A 23,200-nucleotide genomic window follows, 5' to 3' on the forward strand; every position below is an offset into this window, starting at 1 on the left:
AAAGCTCCTATTCGCTTTCCAATCCACTACCACTTATACATTCAGCCATTTCAATTGCTCAAATCAGACTTGCCTACCCTCCCGCATTGAGCGGGAGGATCCCGATTTTTAAAAGAGCCTCCCACTGCCCCCCAAACCTTGTCAGCCCTCCAGGAGATTAAGCCATCATTGAAACGCTAAACTGCACATGCGCAAGTCCGGCGAGTCCAGGGGCTGGGCCTGCACGGGAGACTTCAGGGCAGCCATCGGAGCGTTGTGTGCAGTAGCAATTGTCCTGCTGTGCACACTGAGATGCCGTGTGAAGCAGGGCTTTGCTTCCCTGTGGCTGGCCCCTCCCACCACACTCAGCAGCATATATCAGCCCAGCAGCAGCAGCTCCTCGGCTCTCTCTGGGTGTTCCCTCCCACACTGTCCTGAGGTCAGCTCCAATTCCATACAGGTAGGAGCAACATAGCCAGTTTGGTACAGAGTGTAATAGTGGGGGATGTACTGTGGCACTGGGTCAGTGGCGGAAATACCGCCAGTGCAAGCAGTGCCTTGCACTTGGGCCCACCACTGTCAAGGGGCCCAAAGCAACGCGGCATGTAATGAGTCAAACTGACTCATTACATGCCACTGTGTGCTGCGGGCAACCGCCGCCCGCAGCACACAGCTGCCTGCCGAGGAGAGGAGCGCAGCGGCCACGGGGGAGAAGGAGGAGGATGGTGGAGGAGGGAGCCACAGCAGCGCTGTGTAATTGGTGGAGGCACTGCTGCTGCTGTCCCTCTCCTTTACCATAGGCTGTCATCCGCCGCTGTGAATGCTGGGAAGCGCATCCCAGCATTCACAGCGGCGGAGGACAGCCTATGGTGAAGGAGAGGGACAGCAGCAGCGCCTCCACCAATCACACTGCGCTGTGCGGCTCCCTCCTCCACCTCCCTCCTCCTTCTTCTCCCCTGCCCGGGATCTCTGCCAGAAGAAGCTGCACCGAGGAGCCTGACTGCCAGCGGAGACAGTAAGTATAATCTATTCTTTCTTTCTTTCTTTCTTTCTTTCTTTCTTTCTTTCTTTCTTTTCTGTCTGCCTTAATGTGTAAAAAGGAGACGCTGTCTGCTGTAATGTGTAAAAAAGGGGGACGCTGTCTGCCGTAATGTGTAAAAAGGGGATGCTGTCTGCATTAATGTGTAAAAAGGGAACGCTGTCTGCCGTAATGTGCAAAAAGGGGACGCTGTCTGCCGTAATGTGTAAAAAGGGGGACGCTGTCTGCCTTAATGTGTAAAAAGGGGGACGCTGTCTGCCGTAATGTGTAAAAAGGGGGACGCTGCCTGCCTTAATGTGTAAAAAGGGGGACGCTATCTGCCATAATGTGTAAAAAGGGGACGCTGTCTGCCTCAATGTGTAAAACAGGGGACGCTGTCTGCCTTAATGTGTAAAAAGGGGAAGCTGTCTGCCATTATGTGTAAAAAGGGGGACGCTGTCTGCCGTAATGTGTAAAAAGGGGACGCTGTCTGCCGTAATGTGTAAAAAGGGGGACGCTGTCTGACGTAATGTGTAAAAAGGGGGACGCTGTCTGACGTAATGTGTAAAAAGAGGACACTGTCTGCCATAATGTGTAAAAAGGGGAATCTGTCCGCCGTAAGGTGTAAAAGGGGCTCTACCTCGTGTAGTGGTGCTACTGTGCGGCATAATTTGAATAATGGAGACTACTGTGCACCGTTATATGAATTGGTATTATTTTGTGGCCACACCCCTTTCCAATGAAGCCATGCCACTATATTTTTTGCGTGAGCCTGCGGCGCGCACTGCCCCTGTTTTACATGGGGCGGGGCTCCAATGCCGTTTCTTGCACACAGTGCTAAAATGTCTAGTTACGGCACTGTTGCTAGGTATCCATTTCTCCGGCCCTGAGCAGGTCCCCCTCACCAGATCCTCTCCAGGGGTGAGAGGGTGGACTTGGATGGGATGAGGGGCGGGGGGGAGGGGGCAAAGCATTTTGTCGCACCTGGGCCCACCGCTCGCTAGTTCCGCCATTGCACTGGGTGTAATATAGGGGAGGGGGGCTGTGTATAATAATATGTTATCTAGTACAGGGTGTAATATAGGGGAGAGGGGTATGTATGCTGTGTATAATGTCATTTTGAGGTGTAATATGGGGTGGCTGTGTATAATGTCATGTGCTGGGTGTAATGTCATGTGGTGGGTGTAATATGAGGGGGCTGTGTATAATTTAATGTGCTGGCTGTAATATGGGGTGGTTGGGATCGGAAGACTGGCGGTCAGGATTCCATCGGTCAGCATACCGAAGCCGGGATCCCGGACGCCAGATTGCCAGCAGGGGGGATGAGTGCAACAAAGCTTCTTGCAGGCTCACTGCACTCACCATGCTGCAGGCTCGGTGGCACGCTGCGCTCACCACAAGTTCTAATCCTGCTCTGTGGGTGTCGTGGACACCCATGAGTGGGAACAGTCCCTGTTAGTTGGAATGCCGACTGTCGGGAGTTCTAGCGGTCGTGATCCTGACTGTCGGTAACATAATTACATCCCATATGGAGGGGCTGTGTACAATGTGGTACTGGGTGTGATATAGGGGGCTGTGTATAATGCAATGTAATCTGCTACTGGGTGTAATATGGGCGAGGGGCGCTGTGTATGTTATTTATGTCAGACCTCCCAGCTGTCCTGATTTTGGCGGGACAGTCCCATTTTTTCACTGACTGTACCATTGTCCCACCCGCGGGCATCAGTGTCCCGCAGTTGGGGGAGGGGCAGTTGGCAGACCTTAGCAGAACAGCAGTGAATAGACACTGTGCGACTATTCGCCGGCAGAGAGGATGCAGGGTATGGCCAGCAGCTCACAGAGCGCTGTTCATGCCCCCCTAGTAACAAAAACAGAGGCATGGCTCATAATCGCGGCACTTCCTGTGAGGCCACACCACTGTCAATGAGGCCACACCCCTAATTCCGGGAGCACGCCCACGGCACACACAGATGTCCCTCCTGGAGGATTCAACAAGTTGGGTGGAATGTTATAATGTAAAGTACTGGGTATAATGCTCCTTTTGCTGCTTTTAGTACTATAGTTTTCACCTGCCATTGTAGGACACATCCCTGATTGCAATAAATACACCCATGGGTGGAGCTAGACACGTCCCCCTGGGCGGAGATAGAGACGCCCCTCAATGGAGCATTCTGCTGCCACCTGGAATCTCCCTAAAACTCGTTTTCAGAAGTAGGCAAGTATGGCTCAAATCCCTCGTCAGATGAATCAAACACAATACAGCCAAAGTTAAGCAAGTTTTAACTTAATAATAAGCTTCTATTAGTACTTGAACCTGATAAAAATGATTACACATCAATTCAGTATTAGCGCTGATCACACTCCAACTGTGAAACTGGGATCTCTACCTGCTAATAGTCAGTGTATTTCACACAATCGTTCATTGAAAGGCCTGTGCGCAGAGGATTCCATTTGAAGAATAAAGTAGACTGCTGTGCCCATCCCGGTCTATCTACTGGCCTTAGTTTCTAAGATAGTGCAACCGTAAGTAGGCTTATCATGTAGCCCACCAATTTGCTAGAAGCCAGTGACATCACGTAGGCACTGTCTGTCTAGTATTCATGTGGCCGAGTTATATTCAATATGAGCAATGAGTTTAAAGTAAATCGATATTAAACATTTTGTAGGAGCCCACAACATTTGAAGATGTCACGTCAACTTATAACATATATTTGAATAATATGAACAACTGAAACTTCTGTGCTGATTATTTACCTGGGCGCAGCGGCACAGAGACGGACAGCCGTGGCCAGCAAAGCACCATCATCTGCAAATGCCGCTGGTAAGACAGGGACAGGTAGGGTGCACAACATCTCGTTGGAGCTGGGAAACACTTGATTCATCACCTTGTTACAGTTAGAAGGGAACATTTTTTATTTACTCACCAGGATGAGTTGGGGATACTGGATGAGCCATGGGCACTTTAAGACTTTTCCAGAGTGTGAACTGGCTCCTCCCTCTATGCCCCTCCTCCAGACCTCAGTATAGGAACTGTGCCCAGGGAGATGGACATTTCGAGAAAAGGATTTACTTTTAAGTTAATGATGAGATTCATACCAGCTCACACTTCAACCATGCCGCACAACATGGCAATTAACATAACACATGCCTACAAGTATGACCATTGCAGCAACGTGCTGAAAACAATTTTAACACAACACCTGTGTAAAACTTACAACTATATAACAAACTGCAGGTAAAGGACGCACTGGGCTGGGTGCCCAGCATCCTCTACGGACTAGGAGAAAAGGATTTACCGGTAGGTATTAAAATCCTGTTTTCTCATAGTCCTAGAGGATGCTGGAGTCCACTTCAGTACCATGGGGTTATACCAAAGCTCCAGTACGGGCGGGAGAGTGCGAATGTCCCTGCAGAACCTATTGACCAAACTTTAGGTCATCAGCGGCCAAGGTGTCAAACTTGTAAAACTTAGCAAACGTGTTTGTCCCTGACCAAGTAGCTGCTCGGCAAAGCTGTAATGCCGAGACCCCCTAGGCAGCCGCCCAGGACGAGCCCACCTTCCTTGTAGAATGGGCATTCACCGAATTTGGTATCGGCAATCCTGCCGTGGAATGAGCGTGCTGAATCGTACCTCTGATCCAGCGCGCAATCGTCTGCTTAGAAGCAGGACACCCAATCTTGTTGGGAGCATACAGGACAAACAGTGCCTCTGTTTTCCTTATCCGAGCTGGTCTCGTGACATAAGTTTTCAACGCTCTGACCACATCCAGAGACTTTGAAGCAGCTAAAGTGTCAGTAGCCACTGGCACCACAATAGGTTGGTTCACATGGAAGGAAGAAACCACTGTCACGATCCAGGTAATTCCTTATCAGTATTTACCTTCCAAATGCCTCCTGAGACTGTCCCAGTGTTCCAAGCCTGGATTCCATCTGCACTGTCTGCATGCAGCACGCTCCATCTCATTGTCTCAAAACTCTTCACTGTGATTCTGGCAGCTTCATGGTTAAAACTCACATGCAAGTTACAAACAGTCTTTCCCTCCAAGTTCAAACATGGGCGCAGCCATGTTTGTTTTCATCACATGTTGCTTTTCAGCCTATCAGCTGCACTCTGGTTTCTACCTAATTACCCAGCAGCTGCACTCTAGACTCTGCTTAATCAGCCAGCCAATCCCTGTTTCCCAGCTGGTATAAATATCTTGTTCCTGGGCTGGAAAGATGGTCAGTGCTTCAATTGTCTTCAGTGATTCCAGTGTGCAGTTCTTCCATGGACTTTCTCTGCTGTACAGCCTGACTCTGCAGTGTCTACATTGCTCCCTGTGACTGGCAGTTACCTGAGACCGGCTTCCAGCTTCTAGCTTCCAGCGGTGCTCTGCCCTGCCAGTAACCATCGGTGTTCCGCCATCGATCTCCAGTCACCATCGGTGTTCCGCCATCGATCCCCAGTCACCATCGGTGTTCCGCCATCGATCCCCAGTCTCCATCGGTGCTCCGCCATCGATCCCAAGTCTCCATCGGTGTTCCGCCATCGATCCCCAGTAACCATCGGTGTTCCGCCATCGATCCCAAGTCTCCATCGGTGTTTCGCCATCGATCCCAAGTCACCATCGGTGCTCCGCCATCGATCCCAAGTCACCATCGGTGCTCCGCCATCGATCCCAAGTCTCCATCGGTGCTCCGCCATCGATCCCAAGTCTCCATCGGTGCTCCGCCATCGATCCCAAGTCTCCATCGGTGCTCCGCCATCGATCCCAAGTCTCCATCGGTGCTCCGCCATCGATCCCAAGTCACCATCGGTGTTCTGTCATCGATCCCAAGTATTTCTCTGAACTGTGATTCCTGTTACCTGTACCAAGTCATCAGTATTCCTCTGAACTGTGTTTAATAAACCTTTGAACTTTCCTTCGTTGTCTTGGTCATGCCTTCGTGCATTTGTTCTAAAGGTTCCCTGCATGTCCAAGAACCCTGTACTGCCTCCCAGGTACACATATACCTCAGCCCCTACAACTGAGGCTTCCCCCTGGTCAGCACCAGCCCTCAGTTGTGACAGTAAGCACTGACCACAATGGATCCGGCCGGAGACCAGGTCCAAGCGACCAGGCCGATGCAAGAACTTGCAGCCTGCCTTGAACGTCAGGAGACTGCACAGGGCCATATGATCCGCTGTCTCCAGGACCTCTCCTCTCGGCTGGATGGAATACAAGTAACCCTCCGTGGTTCAGGGGCGTCTGTGTCTACAGCCCAAGAAGGGGCGTCGGTGTCTACAGCCCAAGTTGGGGCGTTCGTTTCTGCAACCCCAGGAGGGGTATCCAATGTTCAAGCTCTAGTAGGGGCATATGAGTCTTCTCAAAAAGGAGTTTCTGATCTGTCAACCCCAGGAGGGGTGCTGGAGAAAACAACCCTGAGAGAGGTGTCTGATTCGTCAACCCCAGGAGGGGTCACCAAAGTTTCAGCCCCAAGGGAAGTATCCAGAGCCAAGTTCCCAGATGGAAATTTTTGTGCTACAGATGCAGTTATGAACTCCTGTTTGCCGTCTTCAGAGAGCACCACCCTGTTGGCATCCAGCATGGACCATGTCCAGGATGGTCTAACTGAACAATCAGATACCACTCATTCCGGTTCTAACCGGATTCAGACTCCATCAGTTCCAGCTGATTCGAATGTCAATCCAAAGACTCCTCCGGTCCCAGCCGGTTCAAGCTTTTCTGGACCCAATCCGGTTCCATCCGTAGGTCCAAAGACTCCTTCAGTTCCAGCTGATTCAACGGTCTCCAAACTCAATCCTGTCCTATCCGTCGGCCCGAAGTCTCCGCCGGTCTCAGCCGGTTCAAGTTTGTCTGGACTCAATCTGGTCTTGTCCATAGGTCCAGTACAGTCTCCTCTGGATCCAGCCAGTTCAAGTTCATCAGGATTCAATCTAGATTCTTCCGTTTGTTCAGGTAAAGAATTTATAAGAAGTGTCCTGGGGCCACTCCTAAAGGAGGGGGTGCTGTCACGATCCAGGTAATTCCTTATCAGTATTTACCTTCCAAATGCCTCCTGAGACTGTCCCAGTGTTCCAAGCCTGGATTCCATCTGCACTGTCTGCATGCAGCACGCTGCATCTCATTGTCTCAAAACTCTTCACTGTGATTCTGGCAGCTTCATGGTTAAAACTCACATGCAAGTTACAAACAGTCTTTCCCTCCAAGTTCAAACATGGGCGCAGCCATGTTTGTTTTCATCACATGTTGCTTTTCAGCCTATCAGCTGCACTCTGGTTTCTACCTAATTACCCAGCAGCTGCACTCTAGACTCTGCTTAATCAGCCAGCCAATCCCTGTTTCCCAGCTGGTATAAATATCTTGTTCCTGGGCTGGAAAGATGGTCAGTGCTTCAATTGTCTTCAGTGATTCCAGTGTGCAGTTCTTCCATGGACTTTCTCTGCTGTACAGCCTGACTCTGCAGTGTCTACATTGCTCCCTGTGACTGGCAGTTACCTGAGACCGGCTTCCAGCTTCTAGCTTCCAGCGGTGCTCTGCCCTGCCAGTAACCATCGGTGTTCCGCCATCGATCCCCAGTCACCATCGGTGTTCCGCCATCGATCCCCAGTCACCATCGGTGTTCCGCCATCGATCCCCAGTCTCCATCGGTGCTCCGCCATCGATCCCAAGTCTCCATCGGTGTTCCGCCATCGATCCCCAGTAACCATCGGTGTTCCGCCATCGATCCCAAGTCTCCATCGGTGTTTCGCCATCGATCCCAAGTCACCATCGGTGTTTTGCCATCGATCCCAAGTCACCATCGGTGCTCCGCCATCGATCCCAAGTCTCCATCGGTGCTCCGCCATCGATCCCAAGTCTCCATCGGTGCTCCGCCATCGATCCCAAGTCTCCATCGGTGCTCCGCCATCGATCCCAAGTCTCCATCGGTGCTCCGCCATCGATCCCAAGTCACCATCGGTGTTCTGTCATCGATCCCAAGTATTTCTCTGAACTGTGATTCCTGTTACCTGTACCAAGTCATCAGTATTCCTCTGAACTGTGTTTAATAAACCTTTGAACTTTCCTTCGTTGTCTTGGTCACGCCTTCGGGCATTTGTTCTAAAGGTTCCCTGCATGTCTAAGAACCCTGTACTGCCTCCCAGGTACACATATACCTCAGCCCCTACAACTGAGGCTTCCCCCTGGTCAGCACCAGCCCTCAGTTGTGACAACCACCTTTGGAAGAAATTGCTGACAAGTTCATAGTTCAGCCCTATCTTCATGGAAGATTAAATAAGGGCTCTTGTGGGACAAAGCCCCTAACTCAGACACCCTCCTTGCGGATGCCAAGGCCAACAGCATGACCACTTTCCAAGTGAGAAACTTTAACGCCACCTCCTGGAGAGGTTCAACCCAATCTGATTGAAGGAACCGCAACACCACGTTAAGATCCCATGGTGCCGTAGGAGGCACAAAAGGAGGTTGGATGTGCAGAGCCCCCTTCACAAACGTCTGAACTTCTGGAAGGGAGGCCAATTGTTTCTGAAAGAAAATGGACAAAGCCGAAATTTGGACCTTGATTGAACCCAATCTTAAGCCTCCATCCAAACCCGTCTGAAGAAAATGGAGAAAACGTCCTAACTGAAATGCTTCCATTGGAGCCTTCTTGGTCTCACACCAAGACACATATTTTTTCCAAATACGGTGGAAATCTCTAGACGTTACTCCTTTCCTGGTCTGAATAAGCGTGGGAATTACTTCTTTGGGAATACCATTTCGGACTAGGATCCGGCGTTCAACAGCCATGCCGTCAAACGTAGCCACGGTAAGTCTTGATACACGCACGGCCCCTGCCGCAGCAGGTCTTCGCGAAGAGGAAGAGGCCAAGGATCTTCTATGAGTAACTCCTGAAGATCTGGATACCAAGCCCTCCTTGGCCAGTCTGGGACAATGAGGATCGCTCGAACCCCCGTTCTTCTTATGATCTTGAGAATCTTTGGTATTAGTGGAAGTGGAGGGAACACATACACCGACCGAAACACCCACTGGGTCCCTAGTGCATCCACTGCTATTGCTTGTGGGTCTCTTGACCTGGAACAATATCTCTGAAGCTTCTTGTTGAGACGAGATGCCATCATGTCTACTTGAGGAACTCCCTGTCACCTCTGCAAAGACTTCTTGGTGGAGGCCCCATTCTCCTGGGTGGAGATCGTGTCTGCTGAGGAAGTCCGCTTCCCAGTTGTCCACTCCCGGAATTAAAATTGCCAACAGAGCTCTTGCATGTCTTTCTGCCCAGAGGAGTATCTTTGTCACCTCTGCCATTGCCGCTCTGCTTTTTGTTCCGCCCTGACGGTTTATGTACGCCACTGCTGTTACATTGTCTGACTGGACCTGTATGGGTTGATCTTGAAGAAGATGCACCGCTTGTAGAAGGCCGTTGTAAATGGCTCTCAACTCCAGAACATTAATGTGAAGACAGGTTTCTTGACTTGACCATCTTCCTTGGAAGCTTTCCCCTTTTGTGACTGCTCCCCACCCTCGGAGACTTGCATCCATGGTTACTAGGACCCAATCCTGAATCCCGAACCTGCGCCCTTCCAGGAGGTGAGAACTGTGAAGCCACCACAGGAGCGAAATTCTGACTTTGGATGACAGGATTATCCTCTGATGCATGTGCAGATGGGATCCGGATCACTTGTCCAATAGGTCCCGCTGGAATACTGTGGCATGGAATCGGACGAACTGTAGGGCCTCGTAGGCGAAACAATAATCTTGTCGTCGGTTCCAACTGTGACTTTGGAAAATTTATGATCCAACCGTGCTGTTGAAGTACTGTCAGGGAGAGTGCAATGCTTTGCACCAACTTTTCCTTGGACCTTGCCTTTATTAGGATATCGTCCAAGTAAGGAATTATGTTTACTCCTTGCTTTCGAAGGAGAACCATCATCTCCGCCATCACCTTGGTAAATACTCTCAGTGCCGTGGACAGTCCGAATGGTAAGGTTTGAAATTGGTAATGACAATCCTGCACTGCGAATCTCAGATAAGCCTGATGCGGAGGATAGATAGGAACATGTAAGTAGACATCTTTTATGTCCACTGACACCTGAAGTCCTTCTCCTCCAGACTGAAAATCATTGCCCTTAGAGAGTCCATCTTGAATTTGAACCTTTGTGGGCAGGGAAAGTAGAGGGCAGGTTATTGATGGTCTGGTGGGATGTGATGTTCTAATGTATGGAGTAAATTCTGGATGTGAAGTAGGTGATCAAGTCAAGGGCAGAGAGTGAAGAAGGGTGTCAAGGTGGGGGTGGGCAGGGGAAGGAGTTGACAGTGGCAAAGAGATGCCGGGGTTTGAAGAGTGGGAAGAGATTAGGTTCTTAAAGTATGACAGTTTAGAGACAGAAAGGGCACTACTGTAGGATGAGAACATAAATTTGAAAGGTAGTCCGCTTCAGAGCATGATTTCTTCCACCGACGATGAGCGGTACGTGAACATTTTTGCATATCTGGTGAATTGGGAATACAAAGGATTAGGTGTTGATCTTCGACAGTGAATAGTGGTTGCTGGAACAACAGAGTCAAGAGCAGAAGAAAGGTTGGCAATGTATAGGGAAGTGGCTTGTTCAGAACATGAGACAGAGAATAGGAGAGAAATGAGTCAAGCCTAGAGGATATGGAAACTGTGTTGATGGCCTCACTGTTATGCTTAGTGATGGTAGCCTTAAAATGTAGAGATGGAGAAGCAGAGAGGAATAAGTTAAAAAAGAGCAGTTGATGGTCAGAGAGGGGGAATGGGGACTTGGAGAAGTCAGATATATCACAACGCTGAGTGAAGACCAGATCAAGTGAGCTCCCATTCACGTGGGAGGCTGAGGTGGTCCACTGGGAGAGACAAAGCGATAATGTGAGGTTAAGGAGTTTAGTGGCAGAGGATATCAATTGGGATGTTGAAATCACCTAAGATAATGGAGGGAATGTCTAATGAAAGGAAGTGAGTGAGCTAGGAAGCAAAGTAATCAAGGAATTTGGTGGGAATGCTAGGGGGACGATAAATGACAGCTACTCGAAGGTGAACAGGTTGGAAGAGGGATATAGCATGGACCTCGAATGTAGAGAATGTTTGGGAAGGTTCTGGGGTATGAGTTAGTAGGAGTAACTGGGCCAGGGGTGTGTGAATGTGTGGACCCCAGTAGAAAGAGCAGTGGGAGAAGTGGTGTCAGAGGGGAAAATCCAGGTTTCAGTAATGGCTAGGAGATTCAGGGAGTTTGAGATAAAAAGTTAATGGTTTGGGACCAATTTGTTAGACAGATCTGGCATTCCAGAGGGCAAGGAGAGAGGAAGAGAGTTTGTGGGAGAGATGTGAATGAGATTATCAGGGTTGCTGTAGCATTGAGGTGGGATTAATTTGGAGGGCAGGGATGATGAGAGAGTAGTGATGGTGCAGGCTAGGAAGGGAAACTGCAGGAGGTAGGCAGGGAGGGAGTTCAGTGTGATGTGGATGGGGGTGTGGTGAGATGACAGGGAGAGGAGAGAGGGAGCAGGGCTAAGCAGTGAGTTAGTAGGACCATGGTGGGGTAGAGGTGAATGAAAGTGGGGTAACAGGTGAGGAGGGGAAAGGAAACAGAGGGGAGACAGAGGAGTGGAGAGAGGAGATGTACAAGACATGGGGGGAAGGATAAAGGTGGAAACCTAGACATAGTGTGAAGTAGGTAAATAGGGGGAGAAAAACTGGAACTAGGAGTGCAGGTGGTAACGGAATCAGAGCAGAAGATTTGCAGAAATGCAGGAGAAAAATGCGGTGTAAGTTCAATGGCAGTACATTTAGTTTGAAGTGAAACAAAAGAGTATATAATATGGGTGCAGAAATTGATTTGGACTGTAAGAAATGAGAGAAGTTGAGTGAGGCCAAAAAAAGCAATGGTAATTCAGAAGGCCTTTTATGAGTTTAAAGGTAAAATTGCATTGGTACAGCTGTGCATTTAAAAACATATACAAATAAAAGCATTTGTTGGTTAACTGGAAGGATTTTGAAATGTCCAAGTCAGGTAATTCAGTGTTATTTAACCAGATTAATCAATCAGGAGGTGAATGATATGAACAGTAAGTGAACTCACATATATTTTTTTTTATTAGTTCTTCAGTTTTCTCTTTTTTGATAGATTGATCTCCTTCTGTTTCACTTCGGAAGAACGCTGGTAGAACGCTGCAGTTATGGGTCAGTTTTATCGCACTTTGATAAATATGCACACTTAGATAATATATGCACAGCCTACCAGAGGCTGGAGAGTTAGGATGAGATGTGATAAGTCTGAATGGCCAGATAAGGTTTGAGTGTGTATTTGAAGCTGGAAGTCTTGGTAAATGTCTGACAGAGCATTCCATAGGATAGGGGCAGCACATGATAAATCCTGGAGTCACCCTTGAAAGGAGGTACTCAGAGAAGATGTGGCAGTCACTATTGGTCGACAGTAACTAATTTGACACCCAAAATAGGTTAACAAGACAAAAGGTTGACAATTCACAATTAGTGAATCGTGTCCCCTCGCATGGCGAGCGAAGGCAAAGTGCCTTGCTGCGCTCGGCACAGGTTACCATTCCCAACTGTAGTCCACATGGATCGTAAAGTATGAAAAATTCAAAAAATGAAATGTTTTTTGAAAAACCCATGTCGACATTGTGTCATGTCGACCTAGTACACGTCGATCTAGTAACCATGTCAACCTAGAAACCATGTCAACCTAATGACTGTCGACCTATGTGTGGTCGACCTAGAGACCGGATACCCATATTAATGACAAGCCAGCACCTACAGTACACATATATTTTAAACTAGCTGTTCTACCCATTGCTCACACGGGAGTTTCTGATTTTCACAGTTGGACAAATAAATGAGGGTTAGAAAATTGATAAATCGATAGAGATGTAAATTTGAGACATCCTAATGTAAGTAAATATTAATCCTTTAATCTTGGCGTTACCCGAGGAGCACCCGTAGCAGATATGGTAAAAAGCGACAGGACCATTTTTGTAGTTTTATTAAATTCTACACACTGGAGGCGCAATCCAAATTTTGATCTGATTGTCCATTTGGGCGTTATCGTTCCTGTAACGCAAGCCACACATCGGTAATGACATCATCATGTCAACCTCCTGTTCATACCCTTAGGGGAGGTTTATTCAAATTCTAATTATGTAGTTTTACTATTTCCCACCTGAAGAATACATACTTTATGTAACATTTCAGCTTCCTAACATATCGGGAAGTAAGAGAATTAGTGATGAGTCAGTGAGTGACTGAATGAGGGCTTTCACATTTATATATATAGTTCTAATAATTACAGTAACTCACTGTCTGACTCAGCCTTAACAAAAAGCAACCTCACTTTCAGATGTTCTATGCAGGTAGACAACACATGCTCGCTGCTCCTAGCATCTTGCCATTTGTTCTTGTTCCTGCATCAGATTGTGCTACTCTGTGACTTCTCCCTCGCAGCTGCTTTCCTCTGCCTTCATGGTATGGGAACATCAGCACCAGGTCTCCTTGACAGCCCGGCCCCTTGCTAGTGTAAATGTATTAATATTTAATAAACAGTCATACTTCTCCCAAACATGTATTTCTTAGCCCCTACACCTTTTGCTGTTGCCTATTACCTTATGTGTTATGTAAAACAATTGAATCTCACCTGCCACACAGCTTTACAAATATAGGGGTAACATTTATTCCTTGAGAGAAATGTCCTTTCCTCCTAGGCCACAATGTTCTTCCCCTAGTCCACACCTTGCACAGCCACTAGTCTCAACCTTGCTCCACCTACTCCCATTCGAACATCTGAAGGCCTGGTGGAAGAGTTCGGGGGGGCTATTTCACAATGGATCTTTTCTGGTCTTGCTTTCACTAGTCCAGACCTGGTCCTGCATCCCAGTCCATGCCTAGCTCTGCCCCCTAGTCCACACCTTGCACAGCCACTAGTCTCAACCTGGCTCCACCTTCTCCCATTCTAACATATGAAGGCTGGGGAAGAGGAGGGTGGGGCCGGGGTTGCAGTTCCAGTAACTGTGGTACATTATTTTAGCTCAGTACCCACCCAGCACAAGCTGTGGGCCCAATCAGGCACAAACAGAAGGGGGTCCATCTAATTCTAAAACCTGCCAAGATATACAGACATCCCCTCTGCCCCACTTGCCCCATCCACTGCCTTTAATTCCTTTTAGGTGAACTTACCCAACATTACCCCCCTAATCTTCAAAACCTTACCGTCTTCGTGAAAGATAACAAATATTTTATTCTTTCTTGGAGAATGTGTCTAAAGGTGGGTACACACTAATAGATATATCTGCAGATCAATTGATCTGCAGATATATCTATGGACGGATCGAGCAGTGTGTTCAGCATACACACTGCTCGATCCGTCGGGGACTGACGTCATGAACTGGGCGGGCGTGTACACACGCCCGCCCAGTTCAGCTGTCAATCACCGCCGGCCGCCGCAGCATGTGGCCGACCGCCCCGTACACACACAGCGACGCGCCAATATATCGGTAGAAATATTGGCCGTCTGCTGTGCTGCGCGGCCGACGCGATACGTCTGTGAACGACGGAGTTCACAGACGTATCGGCCGTATACACGCCCGACGGTCCCGCGATATATCGGCCATTCAAGAGAACGGCCGATATATCGACCAGTGTGTACGGGCCTTAAGATTATCATTACAGTGTGTCAGTAACACCTGTAGGGAATGATGTGTGTGTGCAGGTGTAGACACTTGCAGAGTTATATAAGCACACACCAGTGGATGACTCAAACTACTGTATGAACAGCTCAGTTACTTAACCAGTGGTGTTGATTTATTGAAGCCATACTTACTACTGTATACACACTGGTGCTCATGGATCAAAGGTTTAGCGTAGTGGGGTTCTATACAGCTCACCAGATGAATGTATGCAGCTTGCAGGTAGTGGTAGACGGTTGTTGGAACATAGCAGCTAATCACTGGGATCTCCTGCAATGTCTCCTTCTTATAAAGTCTCTCACAGTAGTATGTAAATATCTACAACATGGCTGAGGCAGATGATGCAAATGATGTAGATACTACAGTTTCTGCGAAACTTTATGCAGGGGATTTCAGAGAAATAACCTGCAGAAGGCTAATTACTGCTACAGGTGGCATTCCCTATTATTGTCAATGGGACTATGGTCTGACCCCTATGTACCAAAGCTTTGCAGAGTTTGGTCCTTTTGGTATACACCATCCTCTGAAGCCTATGGTGGCATAGTCGGCGGAGTCTGTTTTAGGCTCCATAAACTTCTACTGTGCACATGTGTAGTGTCAGTTTCCCAGGAGTCATTAGAAAATGACTCAACCAATATGGCCAGGACGTAACTCGCAAGAACAGCAGTTATTGCTGCTGCTGTCCCTGTGAGTTACAGTTAGTGTTATGAGTTGCTGCTGCGGCTCATTTCTGTTTGTGTTTCTGGCTGTCTCCTAGCAACCTGGAAGCTGGCTATGTGAAGCAATACACCTGTTTGAGAAGACTCCAGCCTGTTGTCTCTTGTGAAAGTCAGAAGGCTGGTGAATGTGCAACAGCACAGCTGCAGAGAGTTGGTAATTAGGGGAGGCTGGCTGTGCTGTGACTCTCATTGGCTCTTGTAACCTATATATGTGTTGTATGTCTCTCACTTCCTGCTGGTCATAGTTCCTGGTTGTAGCGGGAGCCCTTATCTCTAGGTTCTAGTACTAGCCATGGATTCCTTTGTCTGGTAATTCTTCTACCGTCCACTACAGTATTCCTGTGTCCAGTTCTGTGTCTGTTGCATAATTATCAGCATCCAACTCTGCAGTATTCCTGTGTCCAGTCCTGTGTCAGTACAAAATTCTCAGCATCATACTCTGTGTCAGTAGCATTATCTATCTTGTTGCTTCTGTTATTTCTACTTTTAGTCCTCCTCCTCTTCTTGCTACACAGTCTTGTGTTTCCTCAGTTATCTATCTCTCCGCACTGCCAGTGGCTTTGTCTCTTCGTTGTTTTGTCTAACTTCTTTCTGTAGTGTATTGTCTGTTTATGTACTTTATGTACTCTCCTCACCAGAAAGCTATCCAGAGTTTGGGAGTGTTCTTTGTTTAAGTGTGTATTGCTTGTTCTCCAGTCTCTTGCCTTAGAGCAGCTCCTATACACTGAGCTCTGTGTTTAAGTGTGTATTGCTTGTTCTCCAGTCTCTTGCCTTAGAGCAGCTCCTATACACTGAGCTCTGTGTTTAAGTGTGTATTGTTTGTTCTCCAGTCTCTTGCCTTAGAGCAGCTCCTATACACTGAGCTCTGTGTTTAAGTGTGTATTGTTTGTTCTCTCTTGTGTTAGAGCAACTCCTATACACTGAGCTCTGTGTTTAAGTGTGTATTGCTTGTTCTCCAGTCTCTTGTCTTAGAGCAGCTCCTATACACTGAGCTCTGTGTTTAAGTGTGTATTGTTTGTTCTCCAGTCTCTTGTCTTAGAGCAGCTCCTATACACTGAGCTCTGTGTTTAAGTGTGTATTGTTTGTTCTCCAGTCTCTTGTCTTAGAGCAGCTCCTTCCTCTTTTGGTCTTTCGCTCCATCAGCATTGACCCGGGTCATTCCAAGGTTAAGTTCGCACTACCACCAGTGGCGTAAGTACCCAGCACCGATAGGCACATCATGCCTTAAGGGAAAAGCGACTTTTACAGGCTAGAAGACCTACTGGTGAGTTCTGCAAGTCTTAACCCGGGTGTACAAGTGTCACTGCCCAGAAGACTTCTGTGCGCTCTGCCCTCCTTGGAAGGAGAACCGTCGCTAGCTGTAACAGTTAGTGCATAGTGGAGAAACGTTAAAAATTTTTAAAAGTATGCTATCCGAGAAATATCGGGAGATCCTCTGATAAACATATTACCCTAAGTCTGTCTTACTGTAGCTTATTCAATCAATAGATCCTACGAGTGGATCAATGTGTGGAGGCATTCGGAAAATGATACACAGGACGCGAGGTCTTGTGGGAAAGATAGAGATGTTTATTTCACTCTGTGAATAAATTGAATGTGATAATATACTGTCTGTAATAATACATATTATCCAATATATATTCTGATATGTAACTGGCTAAGAGTTGATGTACCATTCTGTAATAACGATTGTAAATGTTAACTTTACTGACTACAATATCATAATGTACAATGTGGAATATTGGTGTTTCCATAAAAACTTTAAAAAAAACAATTTTAAAAGTCAGTTGCAAATAGAACTGTCTCAATTAAATAAGACGAGAGCTGAATAAGCTTGAGGTTATATAAGAGTCCTTAGTCTTTTGCAATTGGGTTAGAATTCAATAGCTGTTGCTAGGTAAATGTGGCTTTGGGAATTTTTGTGATTGGTCAGGATTGTCCTATCAGGGAATTTCTAGGAGTGGCTATGTCTGTCCTTTATAAGCATGGGGTTGTGGGCCTCCACGACTTAGCTTACATTTGTCACATAGGAGGCGTGTCAGTAGCCTCCTAATTTAGTTCAGAATCATATGGCTTGAGCTTTGCGTTTGTAGCGTTCTTCTTTGCTCCCAAAAATTAAGTAATATTGTTGGTATAATTGCAGTAAATTGTTGATATTGTCGGTTAATTGCAATAAAGTTATTGACGCTTTATTAATACATTGACCCCAATGTCTGTTCTGCTTATACCCCTTTCACACCGCACAAATAACCCAGTATCGACCCAGCATATTGCCGGGTCGGCGTGCGGTGTGAAAGGGGCATTGCCGAAATCGCGGGTCGCCTGACCTGGCAATTCAACCCGGGTATAAAGCAGTGTTATACCTGTGTTGAATACCGGATCAGTGGATGCGTAAACGGGCTCCCGGGTCGATGCGACCCGGGACCCGTTTACTAGATAGGGAGAGGCGGCGCGGAGATGAGCTCATCTCCCAGCCGCCTCCGCCCCCCGCTGCTATGGCAACCCGCCGGGAAAGCCTGCAGCTGCTTCCAATGCCGGATCCCACCCGGGAAGGACCCGCTTCCAATTCCCGGGTGGGATCCGGCATTGGCAGTGTGAAAGGGGTATTACTGTGTCTGCACAATTGTAATGCATAATTGTTACTAATCAGTTTTGTGATAGTTTCACAATGTATTTGCTTGCTTTAGCTTGGTGATATTTCTTTTCGGCACACTTTAATGTATAGGATAACTCATGTTACTCCAATTTGAGCTGTAAACCTTGCTTGCAAGGAAGTGTCATATCTCTGCATTGGGGCCCCCTCCCATGTTCTTTCTTACTTTAGCAAAGGGAAGGGGGTATCTTCTGCTCCTTAAACATTATCATGTCAGATTCCAATGCCACACTCCCAATTTAAGAGCATGTCGATGGCCAATGCGGGGAACATTTGGTATCTGCAAGAACATTGAAAACACTAGTTTCTGAATAATACCATGATTTCCTTTACACTAACCTCATAGTGAAATGGCTCAGTGACACCCAGTAAGCAGCCACCTAACCTGAAGGAAAGCTCATCCAACTCTTATTAACAGACCTCACCTGCAAAACCAAAAATAGCCATGTTGGGCTAGGGCATGTTCCAGCCTACGCCTGGTTCTCAGGTGCAGACATTATTTATGGCACTCAAAGATTTATTTTATCTGCAAATACTAGAAACCACATAAACTTTCATGACAGCTGTAGCACTTCAATCACATTAATTCTTCCATATTGTCTTTTATCCACATACAGTACTTAGGAATTAAGGTACAGTATTAAGCACTGCACAGAGTGGAGAAGTGGGGCAGTGTTGAAGTTGCCCATAGCAACCAATCAGCCGCTACCTGTGGTTTTAAAGAAATCTACTTGATGATGCTACCTGAAAGCAGATTGGTTGCTATGGACAGCTTCTCCACTCTTTTCGCTCCTTGATACATCAACCTCATAGAATAAACTTAGTCATTTGTCTTAAATTACCTTGTATTAGACCCTCAAAAGGAATTATGGGAGTTTATTTTAAATTTCAGGTCATTTTTGTATTTTTAAATCACAGGATCCCTCAGTTCCAAAAAAAAAAAACCCCAACAACTGTTCACTAGGATTTCCACTTAATTATTAGGATTGATTATTAAGAATATTTGGAGAATTATTTTTAATACAAATTAGCCTAGTTTATACTATTTAAAAGAGCTATGGTTCCTGTTTTATCTACAATGAAGGCAGGCTCTGGTATTCATCAACTATAAGTACCTGAGTTTAGAAAATAAAAAGTGACCTAATAACTTTTGCCTATGGGAATATATTGTAGTTGGACTTGGTTTTCAGCAGCCCTGACTATTGCCACATCATTGACCTTGTCTATTGATCCTTTATGTTTAAAATGCCTGGAGTGTATATGCATCAGGTGACAATTACTAACTAGAAATTAGAATAATCTCACCATCCTGTAGGCAAAGGCAGAAACAGTTTACCCTAGTGTAAACTTGAAGACCAGTCCTACAAATATCAGGATCAATGTCCTGTTTGGTCCGAAATATAGGTGGCCAGATTGGATGAGGCCCAGGCTTCAGTGCAAGGGCCAATCAGCTTTATCTCTGCTCTGTTAGCTTTTCTTCATACTAATATTGGCTGATTGTGAAAACCCTACAGAAGAATATGGTCTAGTTAAAGATAAAAAAGATCACTAACATTTTAGCTTGTATAAAGGGTCAAAAACAAACCTAACTTATCTGCATGAATTCTCCGATTGAACAGTTTTTGATCCTTTTAGAATAGTATGAAGCTGAACTTGGATTCCACAAATTGTATAAAGTTTTATTCTGTTGTGAATTACCCAGACAGGCATAGTGTGCAGCAATATACACTTGTGTAGCAAGAATATTATTTCTTTAGTTATTTCATTTATCTTTAATCCCCTACTTTAGGAACATTAATATTATGGCAAAAGAAGGTAAATATGTAATACCCAAAAAGTATAGACTGAACAGTTCCAGCCTATCTCCCAGTCCCTGCTAACAGCTATTCTGGGGATTCAGAAAACAGTATATAAAAAAATCCAACTAAAATTACTGAAGAAAAACTACTTTTCAGATAAAGATGAACTGAAAACATTCATATTGGTTATAATATAAAGAATTGTCCCGGGAAATGTTTATTACCAGTGGTGTTTGGATCACAGCTGCAGCTATTTGAATATGAGCTTAGAAAAAATAATAATAATAATAATAATAATACTATGATGTACAGGATGCCGGGTATTTGGGATATTTGGGCAGGTGCCCACATATGTGACATGATGGTTACTGTATGTGAATATGCACATGCACTGCCAAGGGCTTTCCATTCGTACTGTAGTTGTCAGCACAGCATTGATCTAAAAGCACTGATTGGAAAAAAAAAATGGCTAGATATAGATACAGAGACACAGAAGCGCTAGTTCCCAGAATGGCACACATACATAGAGCACATTGTCAGACTAGCCGCGGCGTATTCACAGTCCGCTTTCACCCATATCAGTAATGTACCTCTATCTACGTATCTATCCATAGTAACAATGTTGCAAACAATTGCTAAAAATCTACAAGGTATACCATGTTTCCACGCAATTACTACCAAAAGATATTTATAAACATAAAAACCGCATCATGCACTTACAGTTTAGCACCACGCACGATATTAATACCGCACAATAAAACCCACCATTTACAATTCATTTGTGTCACCATGAATGAGCTTCAAGCAACATTGCACTAGCAAACAAACAGGCATTCATGCACCATGATATTCTTATTCCATATTGGCCCTGAGCTACTGTACATAATAGCGTGGTACTGACACAGGTTACTGTACCTTCTGTCCTTGTTACATGATGCGTCAGATGCAGATCCTGCGGGCAGCCACATCCGCTGTGCACCACAATGTCACCAGAAGATCCAGTCTTCCAGCAGGTCTAGTCACACAGCTGCTGCTGCTGCTGCTGCCGCCGTATATCACTGTGGGCGTCAGACTCGCTCCCCCATTGTCCCTAGATTCTTCTCTATCTGCAACAGAGACCCACACCCTATATGTTCTCCTTATCGTTTTAACCGCTCCTCTCTGATATTGCTTACAGCCACCCGTCCGAATCCCATCTCTTAGCCTCCCAGGGTCCTCTTTATTCTCCCCCTCTATCGTTTTACATATCCACTGTCTGTCTGTCTCCTTTCCCTTAGGTCCTCTCTAACATCCCCTCCCTTCTCTCTCAGATCTGTTTCTCCCAGTATCTGTTATTACCGGCTATGATATGTATGTGAATGATTTGTATGGGTATATGTATGTGCTTGTATGCCCTACACTCACTTGTATTGTGCATTTAACAATGAAACATACCTGCTTTTTACTATTTTGCCGTTTGGAATGTTGTCATCTGATGTATGCTGATTGTGCTTGCCTGTATTATCATATTATTGAGGTTGAAAAATACATTTCTATCAAGTGGCATAACTAGAGGGCTAAAGGTACATTTTAAACTTGACTCACCTTTCAGTTTCCTCATAAGGGAATTTTTTTTTTCTGGAAGGGATATTCCAAAGCATGTTACCATGACATCATATTATATCCAGAAATTACTGTGTTATCATAAATAATTAGCACTCTTACTAGAATTTCCAGGCTGAATGATCAACATATTCATGGAGCCCAAATACTGTAATCTGCATTTTATTCAGCCAGAGTGACAAGCATATGTATACAGCCATCATCACAAACATAAAGACCAAAAGTCTAGCATGCCAATACAGTGAAAAAGGCCTGCACTTATACATCTGACATGACCAGTGTGTTTATACGTCATAAATTATACAGTCACAATGTTTGCATTAATTGTATCATAATTATATTACAATGTTAGCAATCCAGGAGGCTTTATTGTTTTAATACTCAGTACAAGGGCTAATAACAATAATACTTTTATTTATATAGCCCTCTTTTTACAGCAGGACTCAAGGTGCTTTAGTAATAAAAAACACAGCACATTGGCCCTCATTCCGAGTTGATCGCTCGCTAGCTGCTTTTAGCAGCATTGCAAACGCTAGTCCGCCGCCCTCTGGGAGTGTATCTTAGCTTAGCAGATTTGTGAACGAAAGGTTAGCAGAACTGCTACTAAATAATTCCTAGCAGTTTCTGAGTAGCTCCAGACCTACTCCTAGATTGCGATCACCTCAGTCCGTTTAGGTCCTGGTTTGACGTCACAAACACGCCCTGCGTTCGGCCAGCCACTCCCCCGTTTCTCCAGCCACTCCTGCGTTTTAGCCTGACACGCCTGCGTTTTTTAGCACACTCCCGGAAAACGGTCAGTTTCCGACCAGAAACACCCACTTCCTGTCAATCACTCACCGATCAGCAGAGCGACTGAAAAGCGTTGCTCGGACCTGTGTAAAATTGCATAGTTTTGTGTGAAAATACTTAGCGCATGCACCCTGCGGCCCATACGCATGCGCAGAATCGCCCATTTTTAGCCTGATCGCTATTCTGCTAAAAATGGCAGCGAGCGAACAACTCGGATGACCACCATAGTACGAAGTTTAATACAGTGATACAGATGTAAAAATAAAAACATAGAGAGCACATTAAGAGTAGTGCAGGGTTGGTGCTGACAATTTGGGCAATAACCTCCATGGGTTATATATTCGACCCACTAAAGGTACAAGGTGAGGCAGCTGTGTTGGGCGCACTATGTAGGAATACCCTGGGTGGAGTAGATCATGCCTAAAAGAGATGACACAAAATGCAGTAATTGCAGTGTCCTAATAATGCTAGGCACAGGGTCCCAACATATTCGTCAGGTTCGTTTATTTTTCATCCCACCCAGAGCATACCAGGTGAGGCAGCCATGTTGGGTGCACAACAAAGGTTACACTGTAGGACACAAGGACCCAAGGCAAACATGGAAACTACTAACACATGTGTAGTAATATGATATACCCTATATAGATAGATACATGTGGTGGAGGTTTAGCATACAGGCATAGCATATGGTGGGACCAGAGGCGTAACTAGGGTTTTCGGAGCCCAGGGCAAGATGGAAAATGGCGCGCCCCCCCCCCCCCCCCCCCCCCGAAAAAAAACATACAAAAAGAATCATGTGCGCGCACCGGAAGGGCGTGGCCACACACCAGAAGGGGTGTGGCCATGCTCCAGAAGGGGCGTGGCCACTGAAAATGGCCCACAGTGCCAGTTACATTGCCCCACAGTGCCAGTTACATTGCCCCACAGTGCCGGATACATTGCCCCAC

The 23,200-nt window shown here is 46.2% G+C and overlaps 1 protein-coding gene and 1 long non-coding RNA gene across 3 annotated transcripts in view; one reads left to right on the forward strand and one right to left on the reverse strand.

Moving 5' to 3' along the window:
* SEMA6B (semaphorin 6B) overlaps window positions 1-21,134 on the reverse strand; it is a 536,302-nt gene extending 515,168 nt beyond the window's left edge. For both annotated transcript variants that reach the window (XM_063915087.1, XM_063915079.1), the window contains exon 1: window positions 20,778-21,134. The gene's annotated coding sequence lies outside the window, so the exon portion shown is untranslated. The remainder of the gene's footprint in view (window positions 1-20,777) is intronic.
* LOC134908885 (uncharacterized) overlaps window positions 15,651-23,200 on the forward strand; it is a 49,255-nt gene continuing 41,705 nt past the window's right edge. The window contains exon 1 of the long non-coding RNA XR_010175816.1: window positions 15,651-15,719. This is a non-coding gene — a long non-coding RNA (uncharacterized LOC134908885). The remainder of the gene's footprint in view (window positions 15,720-23,200) is intronic.

This window comes from Pseudophryne corroboree, chromosome 1 (genome assembly GCF_028390025.1).
Source record: "Pseudophryne corroboree isolate aPseCor3 chromosome 1, aPseCor3.hap2, whole genome shotgun sequence".
NCBI classification, from domain to species: domain Eukaryota; kingdom Metazoa; phylum Chordata; class Amphibia; order Anura; family Myobatrachidae; genus Pseudophryne; species Pseudophryne corroboree.